This window comes from Euprymna scolopes, chromosome 32 (assembly GCF_053919585.1).
Source record: "Euprymna scolopes isolate OS-2025 chromosome 32, ASM5391958v1, whole genome shotgun sequence".
Taxonomy (NCBI): Eukaryota; Metazoa; Mollusca; class Cephalopoda; order Sepiida; family Sepiolidae; genus Euprymna; species Euprymna scolopes.
Window position 1 is genome coordinate 16,499,600 of NC_136513.1, and position 17,448 is coordinate 16,517,047.

The following is a 17,448-nucleotide window of genomic DNA, read 5'->3' on the forward strand; positions in this document are numbered from 1 at the left end:
CAAAATTGCCTCTGAGAGGGGTATATATGCTGATGACACCACACTCTATAACAGGCACGATAGGAAAACAAATGACTACATATCTAAAGAAATGGCAGAAACACTAGAGGATGACCTCCAATCTGTAGAGCAATGGGGACAAAAATGGATGGTCACGTTCAATGCCGCCAAGACTAAACTAGTTTCCTTCAATAAATACAAGAAACCTTCTCTACCACTAATAGCAATGGTCAACGACTCTTTATCTGAGAGTAAATCTTTCAAACTCCTTGGCCTAACGTCCAAAGGAAACAGGAGTTGGAACAATTACATTAAAGGCATTGTCAAGACCGCTGCAAGGAAGGTGGGATCTCTCTACCGTGCTAGAAAACTACTAACATCCGAAAGTATCATGTACCTCTCTAAGGCCACCATTCGCCCATGTATGGAGTATTGCTGTCCTATTTGGGCTGGAGCATCGGCTACTAGACTCTCGCCCCTTGACAAGGTTCAACAGAGAGACGTAAATCTAATAGGCGTTGAACTGGCATCTAAGCTTCAGCCTCTGTCCCATCGACGAAACGTTGCATCCCTCTACCTGTTCTACGAGTATTTTAATGGTGAATGCTCTAACCAACTGCAAGCACTTGTGTCCCTACGACGTGAACACCCTCGACAGACCCACCCCCACACTGTAAATATCCCTAGATGTAAAAGCTCTTTCTACTCCAGTAGTTTCTTCCCCCAGAACCGCTAGACTTTGGAATTCCATTCCAGGTCTCTGCTTCCCCAACTGTACTGACGTGCAGAAGTTCAAGTGCAACGTGAACCGACATCTTGCTTCCAAAATCCCAACATAGTGCCCCAGTAGTCGTTGCCCCTGATAGTAGGTCTCTACACCAAAGTTGCAATGTGCCTTGATTGGGGTGGAAATGTAATAAACAAGATAAAGAGTGGGGGGGGGAATTATTGATATTGTTTTCAGCTAGACGAGTGTTTCTTGTGTAAGTTTGGCGAATGGGAAGGGCATAGACTGAACTCAGTCGAACACTTTCCATGAAAATAAATATATATTAGGGACAAACTCGCAACATCTCTTTTGTGAGATAGAGGTGGCAGGGAAGAGAAAAGGATATCTCCTACCAGGCTACGAAGTCTATTTTGAACTCTATCAAGGCAGGACAAGTCCTTTCTGGCAGCTCCTACCCAGATGTTGCGAAAGTATTCCATCCTTGGACGTACCTGCTCTTATATAGATAGAGAATTGCATCAGCAGTGAGATATCTACTGGATCGATAGAAAGATCCCACCATTTTTCCAGCGGCTTTGGCAACAGATTTGATGTACGTGTTACATTTAAGATCAGGAGTAATGGTCAAGCCCAGAAGCTTGTCAGAACTTGAGGCATCCTGAAGACGAAAGCCATTCATTTCAATTGATGGCAGATGTGGATAAGAATTTTGAAGATATAAAGAGATAAGAATTGTTTTTCGATGCATTAAAAGTAACCAACCAGTCCTTTCCCTATTGTACCACGTGCTCAAGATCAGAGGAGAGAGAATCAGAGAGAACTTTGTCATTTACTGTCTTAGATGTGCTACAATAAATGGTAGTGTCATCAGCATAAATGTCTACAAATGATGTAAGGATGTGATTTGGAAGATCATTAATGTAGATCAGGAAAAAAATCGGACCCAGGATGGACCTCTGGAGGACACCATCATTAATACCGTAGGCTTCTGATTTTTGCCCCTCAACTACTACACTTATGAACCTATCAGAAAGAAATGATTTAATAATTGAGAAGACATTTCAAGCTATACCATAGGTAGAGATCTTGTGAAGTAAACCTTTATGTCATACTCTATCAAAGGCCTTAGATATGTCAAGAGCAATTGCCCTAGAAAGGTTGCCTCTGTCGAGAGATTCGCTAATCCTATGAGATATAACTGTAAGCACATCTGTTGTAGATCTAGCAGAACAGAAACCATATTGAGTGTCACTAAGAAGGTTATTTTTGTTGAGATGGTTGATTACTTCTCTATTAAACACAGATTCCAGCAACTTACTCATGACGCACAGGAGACTTATTGGGCTGTTGGGAGAGGGGGTTGAGCGATAACCTGAATTCTTAAATACAGGGCATACTGATGCGATTTTCCAGGGTGATGGGAAGCTATTCTCCTTAAGACAAAGTTTAAACAGTTTTGTAAGTATGCGCGCTAGTTTAGGTTGAAGTTTTTTTAGTACTATAATTGGAATACCGTCAGGGGCAGTTGCTTTACTGGAATCAAGGTTTTTAATTAGCTTGGCAACATCACGTACAGATGTGTGCAAAGAGGAGAACATTAAAGAGGGGATCCTGAAATTAGTGCACGGTTGAACAAATCTTTTTATGTACCAAGGAATGACTATTTATAAAGGCCCTAGCAGATCAAAGATAAACGGTAATAAGCTAGGTAGACAGTGAAAGAACACCTTGATCTGTACGTTAACGATTGACCAAATTGGGCTGAATTAAATTATCAAGAGGACGGCTCAATAGATCGATGAAACGAATCAAATGTTCGCTGTGGAATGTATGGTCAGTTAGCATATGTGCAACGTAGTCATTAATATGTAGGGGTCCGAAACGTTGTAGATTCCATCGCAAATAACATAAGAAATACCGGTTTCAGGTTTTAACAAGAAACTTTTATTCCTCCTTCTCTAGCCCCATGTATTTTCTAGTTTACACGTTTAAATGTCTGCGAAATCACATAAACCTGACAATTTTTTGTCGTTGTTCTTCAAAATAAACACTGGCGAATTTTTTCAACGTACAATTTTATGTACAATTCGATTTGGGCATTTGAAAAGAGAGAGAAACGGAACAAAGCAAATACGTGTGGTGGGTGAGTTTGTGAATGGGGTCGTCAATATATGCAGCAGAAGGATCATACTTTCAAGTTATGTATACATAAGTTCAATCATCATAACGATGCAATTTGCAATTCCCTCTGATCCATTCGTGCGGAATAAAAATTAGGCTATTACTTTTTGAACGTATATATATATATATATATATATATATATATATATATATATATATATATATATATATATATACAGTAAGTTATGAAAATTATGCACAGCAATTAAGCTACACGGAAGTTTCACCGTTTCAGTTAGGTTACCAAATGTGTTTTTTTTTAGATATTCTCATGGTGTAGAGTTTTTAAGTTAGCCGATCAGGTTGTTTGTTATTCGTTCACTCATTTTCAGCAGCCAATAGCTATGAGGTTATCAGCCAGAGATCCACTTGACATCGTTTTTTGTTTATTTTTTGATAAAATTCGCCATCTTTTTTGTGTAATCAAAGGTGAAATAGCCTGGCCTGAGTGTGTGAAAATAAGTCTGCTTATATGTTTGTTTATAATGTTATTTTTTATTAGTGTAATAATAATAATAATAATAATTATTATTATTATTATTATTATTATTGGCGGCTCATAAGGAGCTTTCACGCAGGTCATAACGATCTCTCTTTCTAAAATTGCCAGCGGTGTTCTCTGGAAGCTGGGTGTCAAAGTGTCTCTCCAGTATTTTAGTGCTCTCCACTTCTGATAACATTTGCGTTTATCTATTTATTATTTTTTTTTTATTTTGCATGGCAGTCACCACTTATCAAGGCCCTGAGGCTACTCCGGCCTAAGGGTTATAGCATGTACACTAATATATTCGTATTCCTGCCTGTTTGTTTGTTTGTTTGTTCACAATTTGATTAATGTATACAAAAGGTCCGTAAGTTTCGTATTTGATTTATTTCTATACATAGTATGATTATTTAAAAATATACGATTAAGAGGTCAACTCATTTGTTTATTATATTAAGGCAAATGAATTATACTAAATAGCTCTATGTAAGTTTAAGGTTCTACCAGAAGAGTTAGTTTAATTGTTTTATTTAAGATTGTAATTTCATCACCTCTAAATAACAATTATATTGATAATATATTTAATTAAATTTATTTTGGATTATTACTTCCGACATCGAATTTTTTATGAAACAATTATTTCCCCTGATGATTTTTTTCATAGGTTCCAAAGTTCGAAAGATAAAAAACACTCCTCCCAAATAAATTAATTTGGTAATCGCAAGACGTTTCTAGCGTGGAAAAATAATTTCGTGTAGACAAAAAGATGTTTTGTTTTATTTTTAAATATTCGATACTCTTGCATAATTTGACTCGGATTCTCGTGAGTTCCCGTCAAGCATGGATCGGGTGAGACCGGAAATTATCGGTTTAAGCCGAGCGTTGAACAGACGCTTTAAAAATAAACTAACCGGAAAAAATACAAATGTAAATATTCAAAAATAACAAAAACCTACCTTTAAAGGACTGAAAATATTTATCAACAAAATGTTTTTTTTCCTTCAAGAAAAGATAAAAGCATTACTTTTTTTTCACCGTGAATTTTTAGGTATAAGTACAAGTTTGTTTGTTTTTTTTAAGACTTTTTGTTCAGTTTAGTATTTGGGGGTGGGGGGGAGAAAATATGTAAAAATATGTTTATGAAAAGCGTAAATTGTTAGATGAATGTAGAGGAAAAAGTTTAGGTTTTTTAAAGAAAAATTAATATCTTTATTTTTTATTTTTTACGGCTGTTCATTGCCGGTGGAATAACTTTCTCGAGGTAAGGATATTTCCTTTGGGATCTGTTGAACGCCATCAACGGCAAATATGGTGGATATAGGGTAAAGAAAAGGTGCAAGTGTGTTCCGATAAAATGCCGCATTCCCTTCGCATATTTTTGGAGTAGCCATTTCGGACGCCTATAAATAAATGATTTTTACAATTGTCAGAATCTCACCTGGTGGGGAGGGTATCACGTACTTCTTTTTTGGGCGATTACTTTAACATGTTTTTATTTGTTCTTTTATTTTGGAAATTGTTGTGTATGTGTGCGGGGGGTATCCGCGTTACCCACGATGAAAATGAGTAATATCCTTAGTATAGTAGGTGTGTTCAAAACGGAACTTTATGTCGACCCGGGTAACGCTGGGTACCCATGCTAGTGCATAGATAAACAAATGTACGAAATTGGAGGTTTACGGAAAAGCGCGCAAAGTCGACAGCATAGAACCTGATATACAAGGATAGAGCGATATATATAGAGAAAGAGGTTTTCGAGAGAGAGAGATTGAGAGAGAGAGTAAGAGAGAAAATTGTAATGTGCATCCAGGAGACAAGCGCCCGCGTGTTTTGTGTGTTGTGTGGGTGCGTAAGAGAGACGGACGAAAAGGAAAGATTTACCTCGGGGCCGGCTCGGCGTCGCCGATCGAAAATAGAGAAAGAAAGACCAAGATGGTGGCCGCCGTGTTTTGTAAAGGATGATATCTCGCAAAGTCACATGAATTCTCGCAATATGAAAATTTAGCCGGCCTGCAACGGCCATAAAAGCGGGTGATTGAAAAACGTTGGGAGAGTCATGATTGACTTGGTCGGGAATCGTGTTGCTGTTGCCTCTCGTGCCGTGTGGGTGTGAACATATCTTACCGTTGTTGGGACCGTTCTGACTAACCGATTGTTGGGTCCGTTCTGAGTAACCGTTCGTGTCTGTCTAGGTACCTTGCTAGTTGGATTCCGTGCAGAACCGGTGTTTACTGGTTATTGAATTGCTTTACGTTGCTGCAACATTATGCATCTACAGAGAGCGCAGTACTTTTAAAGGATTTTCCTTATACATCTACAGAGGGTGCAGTAATTTTATAGGACTTTCCTTGCACATTTTCTACAAAAATAGAAGGAGGGAGATATTTGGAGAGAGAGAGAGGGGGGGAAGGAGAGATAAAGGAGCGTCTTCTAAATCGTAGCCGTTCTAATGTTTTTATTTTATACGAAAGCAATGCTGAATTTTCTTATATTACTGTTTTCTACACTTCACGCTTTCTTAATCAATGAACAAAATGTAATCGTTAAATTGGAGGTTTCAAAGGCAAGAGAAGGAGAGCGAGACATAGAGAGAAAGAAATAGAGAGAGGGGGCGTTGTTTATATCGTAGCCGTGCTAAAGTAAACGACAGCCAAAATAAACTAATAGTTTTCTTTCTTTATTTTTTATTGTTTCATTGTGTAATAGTTTGTTTGAACCCATTTTCCTATCTATATACTTTATTGGACTTCCGACACACTCAACAATCCCTGACAGCACCAGTATCATTTTCTTTCACCGTTTGCAATGAGAGGTCCATTTTTGCGATCGCCTTGCGATACATGCAATTAGAAGGTTCTTGGAAAGCCATTCACGCCTTCGATATGCAGGTTTTATAGTCGTTATTTCGAAGGCACGTTATGTCCTGGGTGCACCGTGGCCAGTCGACTAAAGCGTGTGTTTTTTTTTTCACCTCCTTTTTCTCTTAGCGTAACATGTTCGAGACTGTCTAATGCGGCTAATTCTTCATTATTTTTTTAGAGGGCTGCTTAATTTATTTTTTCTTAGGACTCGTACGATTAATAACAAATATGAAATCTGTTTTTCTTTTTTAAACGCAAATTGGTCAAAAAGCAATTTTAATTGTTTTTCTTTATTCTTACAAATTTTATTTTGTTAAAACATATATATATATATTGAAAAACTGTCTGTTAACAACATATCTTTCAAAATTATAAAAAAGTATTTTTTTCTGTTGTCTAATATTAAAAAAAAAACTTAAGCTTATTTAAATTTGTCATTTTCTGAAATGCTGTTTACATGTTTACATGGTAACGTTCAGATGACTACATTAAATTAATTTCCTTACTGGATAAAGGGTTTAGGACTATGTTGCCACGAAAACTACAGAATTGACAACAAAAACCATACGCCGCCTGACAGATATTTACGCACTGACACCAACAAATTATTTCGGGTGGTCCATAGTATTTACTCGTTCGAATACATACAACGATTATCAAAGTTACATTTTGGGCGAGTATTTTTAAACCCGCCTCCATTTCAAAATAGGGTGTCTATTCTTAAAGCCGTTCTTACACACACAAAAGCGATACTTTAAATTTTTATGCTAATAGTGCATGCTACCACAGGGCAACGCCAGTTAACGAGTCCTGCTAGAATTAAGAATAAGTAGTAACACTTAAAGTCAAGCAAAGCCGGCAGCCTCCTTGTATATATATATATATATATATATATATATATATATATATATATATATATATATATATATATATATATATCGAAGTGGTCGTCATGTATAGTATTTCCACGCAAATACGCAGACTTCGACACCTCTTATATTTTTCCTCTCTTTCCGCTTCATTCCAATACTCTTGGTCCACATACATCTGCATGCTCTTTTCCATTTTTCTTTCCTTTTAGCTTCCAGCTATCTGGGGGAAATATTATAGTGAGCCGTTTAGACCTGCCTAACTTGCTTTGTCTACATCAAACACACAGACACAGAACAAGCTGTGTGCAGTAGCACACACGCATGGACCGAAGCGTGTGCATGCATCACACGGCTTCTTGTGACCTTTCTTTTCTTTATTTTTTTTTACATAGGCATCACCACTTATCAAGGCCTTGAGACCACTCCAGGATAAGGGTTAAAGAGTGTACAGTAGTCACTTGGACAATTTAGTAATCGTTAGTAATGGAAATTTGGTAAATTTGTTATGAAGACAACCATATTGTAATCAGCTGGAAAGCAGGAAAACGAAAGACAATTCCATAGGCGTGCAGTTCTAAGAAAGAACATTTGCTCATGGAATCTGCGTTTAGGTTTAGGTACGGATAAGGAGTGGGGGGGAATTATTGATAGTGATTTCTGCTAGAGGGGTGTTTCTTGTGAAAGTTTGGCGAGTGGTGGCAATAGATTGGAGCTCAGCCGAGCACTTGCAATGAAAATAACGATAAAACAGAGACAAACTCGCAACATCTCTTCTTTGAGAAAGAGGTTGCAGGGAAGAGAAAATGACATCCCCTACGAGGCTACGAAGTCTAAGTATTAAATTCTCCTAATTGATATTAATTGCCTAAAGTTTCATAAGTGTTTATTCAATTAAGGATAATATAACATTGTTTATGTTTATCCTGATTGAATATAAAATCATTTTATCTCACTTTTCTGAAGCAGTTTATATAAAATTTAATTCTCCTTAAAAGTATTTAAGATAGTTGATCAAATTCTTTGAAGCACTGAATAGAGGGTAAGACAAAATCGTTTTCCCCTATTCTTATTTTTCTACGGTAATTCCTTTCCTTATAACTATTAGGTATGATTTCCTCGCTTCCACTTATATCTCCACTATTTTTTTAATTAGCCTTCCTTTTTTATCATCAATGTTAACAATATTACTACACTATATTATTTCACATATTTATTTTCTGCAATCTTCCGTGTTTGGTGATTAATATTTGTGAGATTTATATTATTGTCTCGTGTTTTTTTGTATTTTCCTCTTAGAAAAACTTCAAAGATGTTAATGTGTTTAGTTTTTCTGCTACAATATACCATTTTTGTAGGAAGCCGATAACTGCGATAATAGCAATCGAAGAAACCATATTTTAATGAAATAACCCTAAAATATTCACAATTAAAGCTTGAAGTTGTAAAGTATACTAAGCATAGACATCATCATAACTTGATGTTTTTTTCTGATTTTCTGGAATATAGAATTCCGGAATCGACGCGCTTGCCATACCAACCGTAGTCTGTAAGCATGGTAACATCGTATAGGCCTTGAAAGCAGACTCTCATATCGCTGATGTCTCGATGGAAACGCTCCCCTTCCTCGTCGGTCACATCACCTAGATTTTCTGAAAAAAAAAAACGGGTAAAATAGCCGTGCGAAAAATTTAACGTGATGCTCATATTTGCATCCCGTTGATGATGAAGTATGAGTAATGTTTCAAAATCTCTTTAATTTACTCAAGAAGAATTTTACTAAATTCGTAAACGCCACCCAGGTACTCAATTCTGCAGAATTCATAAAATTACAGAAATTTGCGCTATTCAGAAATTTTCGAATCTAGGGTCGATAAAAAATTCCAACTTTTAATTTCTCTATGGTTAGACCTTGAATTTCTATGCAAATACATTTTACACGGTTGCACTTATTCTTAATCGCCCTCACGAGTTGTATGTGAAGAGAAGAAAACACAATTTTGGAACTCTCACCAAGGAAGAATCCAGAATATGCAGAGAGCCAGGAAGCGGTTCTCTGCGCACAGGTTAATCTTTTTTTTTTGCAGTGCACTGCTATTGCCCTGCTATGCCACAAATACAAGAAACATTGAAATATTGTGTGGCCAGAGGAGAAGCTCAACCATTTTGAAATCAACACGTAAGATCCTTTGGTGTTGTCTGTATCAAATCTTTTCCTTAAAAAAATGTTTATATCATATTTTTCTTTTAGGGTCGTGGAATAGCCTAGGGAAACTGATCCATATGATTTGCCGTTTTAAATTGCTTTTGGAACTGTCTATAAAAAAGCGCCAATCTTAACAACTATACTGGTCGACACCAAGCTGTCGCAGCAAACCCGCAACATCGCTGCAATATACTACGTCGTTTTTCCAAGTGAAGCATGGCTAGATTGTAATATGATGGGGTTTTTTTTAGAAAGTTGTGAGAGTTTCATGTTGAAGTAGATTTTTTCTTAGTGTCAGAAAGATCTATCCTCTTATCTAAAAGAAACGGAGATTCTTTGGAAACGTTGATATCTCTTGTCAGATCATTAAGTTCTTTTGATGAAAAGTTGTGCTACTGAAGAAGGATGAAAACTGGCATCTGAAAGAGTGGCTTCACTACTGTCAGTGGACAAGAGAAGGGATTGGCTTTATTCAGAACCAGCCAATTCCAATTCGGGCAAGCCTTTAAATACTCGAACAAGATTTCTCTTGTAGTGTGGAATTGGCCTCGTTGCAGACCTGAAGTTTGGATAAGCCAGCGGATCCCTATTCTTCCTTTTGATTCATTTCATTTGGATTGAACAAAAATAGTAGTAATCAAAATATTTTTCTGTTCACGTCAGACCATTAGAATACGAAAACGGAATTACTGTTTACATTTTTGTACACGGTGGAGGCTGTTCAACGCATTGCCTGCATACAATATGGGGGCCAATACTGTATTTTGATCAGCAGCATTACTCTGAAGTAGGCAAAATCAGCAAACTACATAAATTCACCGATCTGTTTCTTATTAGATTGCAACGTGTATTCTCCCAAAAATATAGTAAAATACATTTGGACTGTTTAAACAAAATCGCTGAGGAGATGATGTAACAATACTTATTTTTCTTCATAAAAATTTGCAACAAAAGTAAAACAATGCAGTTTTGTTATTTTCTGTTTGACGTATGAATGAATTCCGAACATTGGAGAATAAACTTTACTTTGACCCATAAATCAACAAAAACATCTTACGAGCGTCTATTTACTTCTCAGTGCCCACTTCTTACCTACTACAGACCGCATTGTATAGCAGATTTGACTTTTACTTTAAGATTTGGGATATCATAATTAATTGACATACATCAAAATATCACGCTAAAATTGGAATTATGAAGATAGAAGATAGAAACACGCCTAATATAATGTTATTGCAAGCACATACGCCTTACAGTCAGATAACGTGTTTTAAATAATAAACACTCTAAAGACTAGTAGATAATACACAGGTATAAATATTTAAAGGTATAAAGTAAAAGCTAAAAAAGAAAATGAGAAGGTAAAAACAATAACAACAAACGAGGGTAGGAAAATGAAGGACTTATAGAAAATTGAAAGACATCAATGCAAAGTTATTTTTGTTTGTGTTTGCTGCCTTTACATGTCCTTTATATATGTGTTATATTGCACGATACATCCCATATACATGAAAGGTATACACTATACCTGCGCCAGAACCACAGGTGAAACAATTCCGCTCTAACTTGGAGTGGTAGTACCTGTTAGGGTCCCAACTGTGGGTTAAATAGAAACCGATATAAAAAAAAAAACAAATATACTCTATTTAAAATGTGTCTTCAAATTCACTGGATTCGTAATTAAATAACCTGAAAAGGGTTGATATGCTGTAAAATAAAAATAAAAACATGGATGATAGAACGCTTAAAAATATATAAAATATCAAGCAAAATCATCAAAGTGATAGAAAATGCAATAGGTAACATTGACTGAAATTGACAGCTGACGGACAACACATAACATAAATTAAAATACCAACAGGTATTTCTGAAAGAGATTCACTATCACAATTACTGCTCATGCCCCTGAATAATATACTGACAAAGTGACAAGCTGGATACAAATTCTCTAATACAGAGACAAAATGAACCACTTAATGTACATGGACGACCTTAAACTTTTTTCAAGGATCGAAAAGAATCTAGAAACACTAATAAATACTAACAGGCTCTTCAGTCAGGATATGCAAATCGAGTTTGGTATGCAAAAGTGGGCACTGCTAGTTATAAGATAAAAGAAAGCTGGAGAACACAGAACTACACCACCAAACGGAGCCGAGGGCCCTGAAGGAATAAGACGCTTATAAACACTCGGAGATTCTGGAAGCAGACACCATCAAAGCCAAACAAACGAAAGAGAGAACATAAAAGCAATGCCTCGGGAGAACAAGAAAACGTATAGCAACTAAATTCTATAGCAGAATCCTAACTAAATGTAGAAATACGTAGGCAATATCACTAAGAAAATACTCATGACTTTTCATAGGGTGGACCAAACAAGAACTGTGGCAGCTCGATAAGAAGAATTTACGTGCGGAGTTTGAACCTACAGACCACGTCATGCAAAAAATATATATATATATAATTATAAAACTCAGATGACCTTGTAACAAGTGGTGTAACCCACCTTCCTGTTTACGGCATCCGGTTGCGCATGCGTGCATAAACATTAACCCATAACAACGTAAACAAATAGACACAAATCGCTTCTTTTGCAGATTTTGACCTGCGCACTGAAATATTAAAGTTATTATTTAGAAATTATTATTTAACATGGGAAGGGTGGGGATGTTTTGCAACTATTTTCTATTATAACTATACTGTCGCAATTTTCTTACCGATAAATAAACTTTGACCCGTTGATAGCGTATTATTTTACTGTGTACGCTTTCAGCGTTCCGATTGTTTTTTTTTTTTTTCGCGTTTAAACTATCTAAATAAGTAATACTTTCTGCATTTTTTACATTGTTCATTTCCGTATTATGTTTGAGTTATTTTAAGGCAATTTTGTTACAAATAAATATACTTAACCCCGTTGACAACCATAACAGCATTGTATAATGTATTATTGTGCTGTGTGCGTTTTCAGCGTCCTAATTGTTTTTCTTTTTCGCGTTTAAATTATCGATATATCAAAATTTGAATTTAACTTTAATATTATGGTATCTGTTCAGTGCACATTTACCTATAAGTATAACAAACTACGTATAATTACATGGCTGTAAGATTTTTGTTTTTATTTTAAACAAACAATTAGAAACAGAACGACTCATAGATATCTATCTATATTATTTTTCATTTTAATATACTTTCATAAAAATGTTTTTGCTATGTCAAAACAACTATTTTCTTTACGTCATTAGTGTCACGCTCTTAAATTAATTCCATAGCTACTGTAACATACTGACCCAACGTATCATGGGTAGTCTAGTATATATATATATATATAAATAAAAACACGCATAATTTCAAGTCTTAAAAAATTCCTTGCGGTAATGGAAAAAAAAATTTACGTGCGGAGTTTGAACCTAAAGACATGCCATACAAAAAAAAACTACAAAAAAGGAAAAAAACCAACAACAACCTATCGACTTATCCTTAATAGAACTTTCACAGTCCGTTGTTCTATCATTATTGCTTAGCGATGACATTAAAAAATGGCTTTTCCGAGAATAGATAAGTTAAAATAACGGTTTCGATTATCGATTATCTTAATAATCGGGGGTATAGCGAAACAAAACTTTACTGAGCTTACAGTTTTATACATTAAAGTTCTGTAAATTTGAAAGAAAATCTGTTCAGTTCTTCTGGAGTCTATAAAGAAAGGACTTACACAAACACTTTATGGATTTGTATATATCTATCTATCTATCTATCTATCTATCTATCTATATATATATATATATATATAATGTGGGGGTGCGTGTGTTGTTCATTTATTTATATTTCATTTTCGATTCTATAGTATTTAATTGTTCCCTTCACCTGAACGCCGTTGCCTGCCTTATATTTGAAATTTATTTGTTGTTATTCTTATTAATTTTATTTTTTTTAGTATTTGAATATTTTATTCAAACATTTATTAAATATTTTTCGATCATAAAAGTTATCCATGAACACAGGTTTCTGAGTATTACCCATCTTCAGCATGCCTAAACTTTTGACAAGGATCGAACTCGTAATAGTTCGATCGGCAGCTTGAAGCCTAGTAACCTCGTCAAATTTATGCACGATTTCTATTGCTTTTTAATGTAAGTTCTATTGATTTTTTTTGTGATTTTGTGGTATTTAATTATTACGCTTGCCTTATTATGCAATATTCGCTTTTTACATATTAATCGGTTGATCTGTTTAAATACCAGCCTGCAGCACTTAGTGATCGTGCAAAGAAAGAAAGAAAGGAGAAGGGAGGGGGAATTAAACACAATCAATATTCAATTCGTTTTCACATTTCCTTTTTTTTTGTTCCAACAGCGAGGTGAATATTATTAACATCCGTATAAACATTGGTATTAGCACCTAGACATCAGGTGCCATTTAATTTCCAATTTACATAAATTAATTTTACAATCGCTATGAGAGACTATACAGCCTACGCCCTTCCGCAAGGCACATTAAAAGTAGACACTTTGTCGAAATTAATTTGACATGAAAGGAACTCAACGTAGAAACAAAACACAACAGTTTAGAATGAGTGAAAGCTTTTATAGAAAACGCAGAGGGATAACTATTCGTTTCCATATTTATTAGCTCCGTTCAGTACTATATTTATGTACGGTTTGCTTTCTATATTCATTAACTTCGAAAAAAATATTCTAGTTTTATTTTTTTCTTACCTTTAACTGAAAACTTCTTAAAATCAAATATGGCCCTTTCGAAAATATTTATTGGCGTATAAAGAATTATATATATATATATATATATATATATATATATATATATATATATATATATGTATGTATATATATAGTAGCAGGTGGTCTGGCGTTGCCCGGTTATAAAGTGCACATAAGTAGTATATTTTGATACATACAGAAACTAAGGCATGTGCATGTTCTATTTTTAAGTTTTTTTTTTCTAAACATTAAACTTGTAAGTAAAAAAAATGTTCAGATGTGGTCGACACCAAATCTAAAGATATTGTCGCGGTATACTTGCGCGTTTATACACGTAAATGTATGAAAATGGATACAGAGTTTATATATATATACTACAATAAAGAATAAATATATACAACCGTTGATCTTATTTAAAACAATAAAGAATAAATATCCATTTTTTACCAACAATAGCTTTCGTGAAAAATGCATAAGACATATATGTACGGACGTACATGCGTGTTGTTTATATTTGTTGATCAGCTGTGGACTGAACTTAAATATTTTGTTTTAAAGTTATTACTGAGGTAATTTATGATTGTAGAGGCTATCTTTTCATGATTTGCAATTTTTGGGCTTACAGCGATAAAACTGGAATTTACGCGAAAGTTCATTACATTACTTCATAAGTTTACGTGTGTATGACAAACTTGAAACGTATAGAGCAAGTGTCCTAGTGGCGTGATACCTGTGAAAATGTTAAAGGAGAAAATATAGATAGAAATGAAAAAGGCTAAATTAGTGTCACAACCTACCTTCCAAAACGCGTCAAGTAGGCGATAAATGCCTATTATCCTAGATTTACAATTGTGCCAGTGTGTTAACTTTGCGTGAATCCTTTAAATTTGCATATTGCTATACAGTAAGGCAAGTACGATAAACATTAGCCAGCTTCACACTTCTTTAAGAAATGTTTTAAAACTTTCTTTTTACCTTAATGAATCAGTAATGTGAACGATTTACATATGCGCATTTATGAAAAAGCTGACAGATAAAATTGTGATGACCCCATCACGAACAAGTTTTTCAATTTTGACCCCTTCACAACACCTTTTAACGATAAAACCCAATTAAAAAGTTGCCCACGTGACTAAATACCTTATATACTAAATTTCCAATCTATAGATCACAAATTCATTAAGTATATGCTGAAAGTTGTCCGCATATAGGCACCCATATATTCTCAGTTTTATAGCTACATAGACTAGCGATGTAGCCAGCATTGCTCGGTATAAAACGAAACGTTAAATTTATTTTTAAAAATGAAGTAAAAAATCTGAAAAATCTGAGACATATATTATTTTTTTTTTTTTGTCTAAACAGATTACTTTTTGTAAGTAAGAAAAAATACTCAGTCGGTGACGGAAACCAAAACCTAAAGACGGAGTCAAGTACGAAAACCATTTGTCTAGGTTGACACGAATCCTAAAATGTTTCCTATAAACCTACCTATTTTTAACAAAGTAGTCTGTCATATGAATGGTTCATGCATGCGCATTAGCGAAACAGTTGACAAGCAGATACAAATCAAATGATTCGGACGTATCAATTGTTCAATTTTGACTCCTTAGCAGACTTTGTTTACGGAAAAAAACGATTTAAAAAGTTTTCCAGATGTCTGATTACTCTATGTACGATATTTCACGTCTGGACATAAACATTCGTTAAGTGTAAAGCTTGAGAAGTGTCTTCACACAAATTCAGACTTTATATATATATATATATATATATATATATATATATATATATAAAGCTGAATGTCTGTGGGTGCGTGTATCTGGTCACAATTAGGCTTAGGCTCCTATATGTTTGACTATTTTAAAAAAACTGATTACATATAATGATAGAAGATGTATCTATACACAGGAATGGGTATGTTTGATCTGGCAGAACGGTGGTTCATTAAAATTGTGGGGTCTGCGTTAGCGCTTGGTCCACAAAGTATGGAAATAAAAAAATTGAAAAAAAACGTATACAAGTGTTTTTGATATAGATGTACATACGGATACTTTGATAAGTATGTTTCAACTTTAATAAGGATGGTATAATAAAATTGTGGGGTCTGTGTTCGCGCCAACCCTCCATAGAATGGAAATAGGCACAAACTTTAATAAATACTGTTCGTATCTATCTGCGTAAGTATACTTTGATAATTATGTTTCAGTTTGGAGAAATATGGTATAATAAAATTATGGGGTGTTCGTTCACGCCTGACCTCCATAGGCTATTTTTGAACCCAGTCAACGGCGGGTACTTTTGCCAGTATATATATATATATATATATATATATATATATATATATATATATATATATATATTACAAAAGTTTACATTTTCTTTTTACTCAACTGACAGCACTCGAAGCCGTACAAAACACAATAAACAATTCAATCATTGATATTGATAGTGATACGTTTTGTGTGTTTCGAGTATAAATCTATCATACATCATCATTAAAGTATGGCACTGACGAGGAAAACATGATAATTAGTAGTTCAGATGAGCTGCATTATAGTTTAATTAGAAACGGAATACGTCGCTGCAAACTTCGGGATTCTAATTTCTAATCTTAATTCGTTTATTATTGACCCTTTTAATACGGCAGAGGAGACATTTGATGAGGCCATCGTTTTAATAATTATAAGAATGACTTCCAAGAATTATAATTGAAGTCGTTTAATAAAAATAATTATTTCGGAATACTTTCTTTTCTGTAGCTGGAGATGTTTTCTCAATTACTAAATAATTTCTATCGGATAGGTGAACTTTATGTTTATGAGGTTATGATTCTATTTAAAAGAGTTATGGGACATTACAAGTCTACTGTGTGTAATTTTATGCGGTGTATACTGGGAGCGGTGAGAGCAGTTATGAATTAGAGGGAACAATAAGAATTACTTCCTCCAACTATAATAGCGTTAGTAATGATTTCTTTCCTAGAATGGATTATAAGATTTTATTAAAATGCCGGAATATGCTATAATAAATTTGTAAAAGTACATAATGTAGTTAATAATAGTCTAGTTCCAAGAAATTTGTATGTGGCATCTGTTCTTACAAAGCTACGATAATTTCCAGATAATAATATCTGCAATCAAAATATTATATATAGAATTACACGATATTTGAATATTCCTGATAATTCGATTATATCTGAACACAATAACAAATTCATTGCGCATGAATTACAATCGTTCCAAATGGGCAAATATTCAAATACTGCCCATGCTTTAACTCAAAAGTTGAACCTCTTGTTCTTAGGTTCAAATTTCTGTGTATTTCCGAGTTTTATCAGAGACTCATGGAAGTACCTGGCATTGCGCGGTTGTGGAGAGGTTGTATAGCAAGGTCATTGAGCAA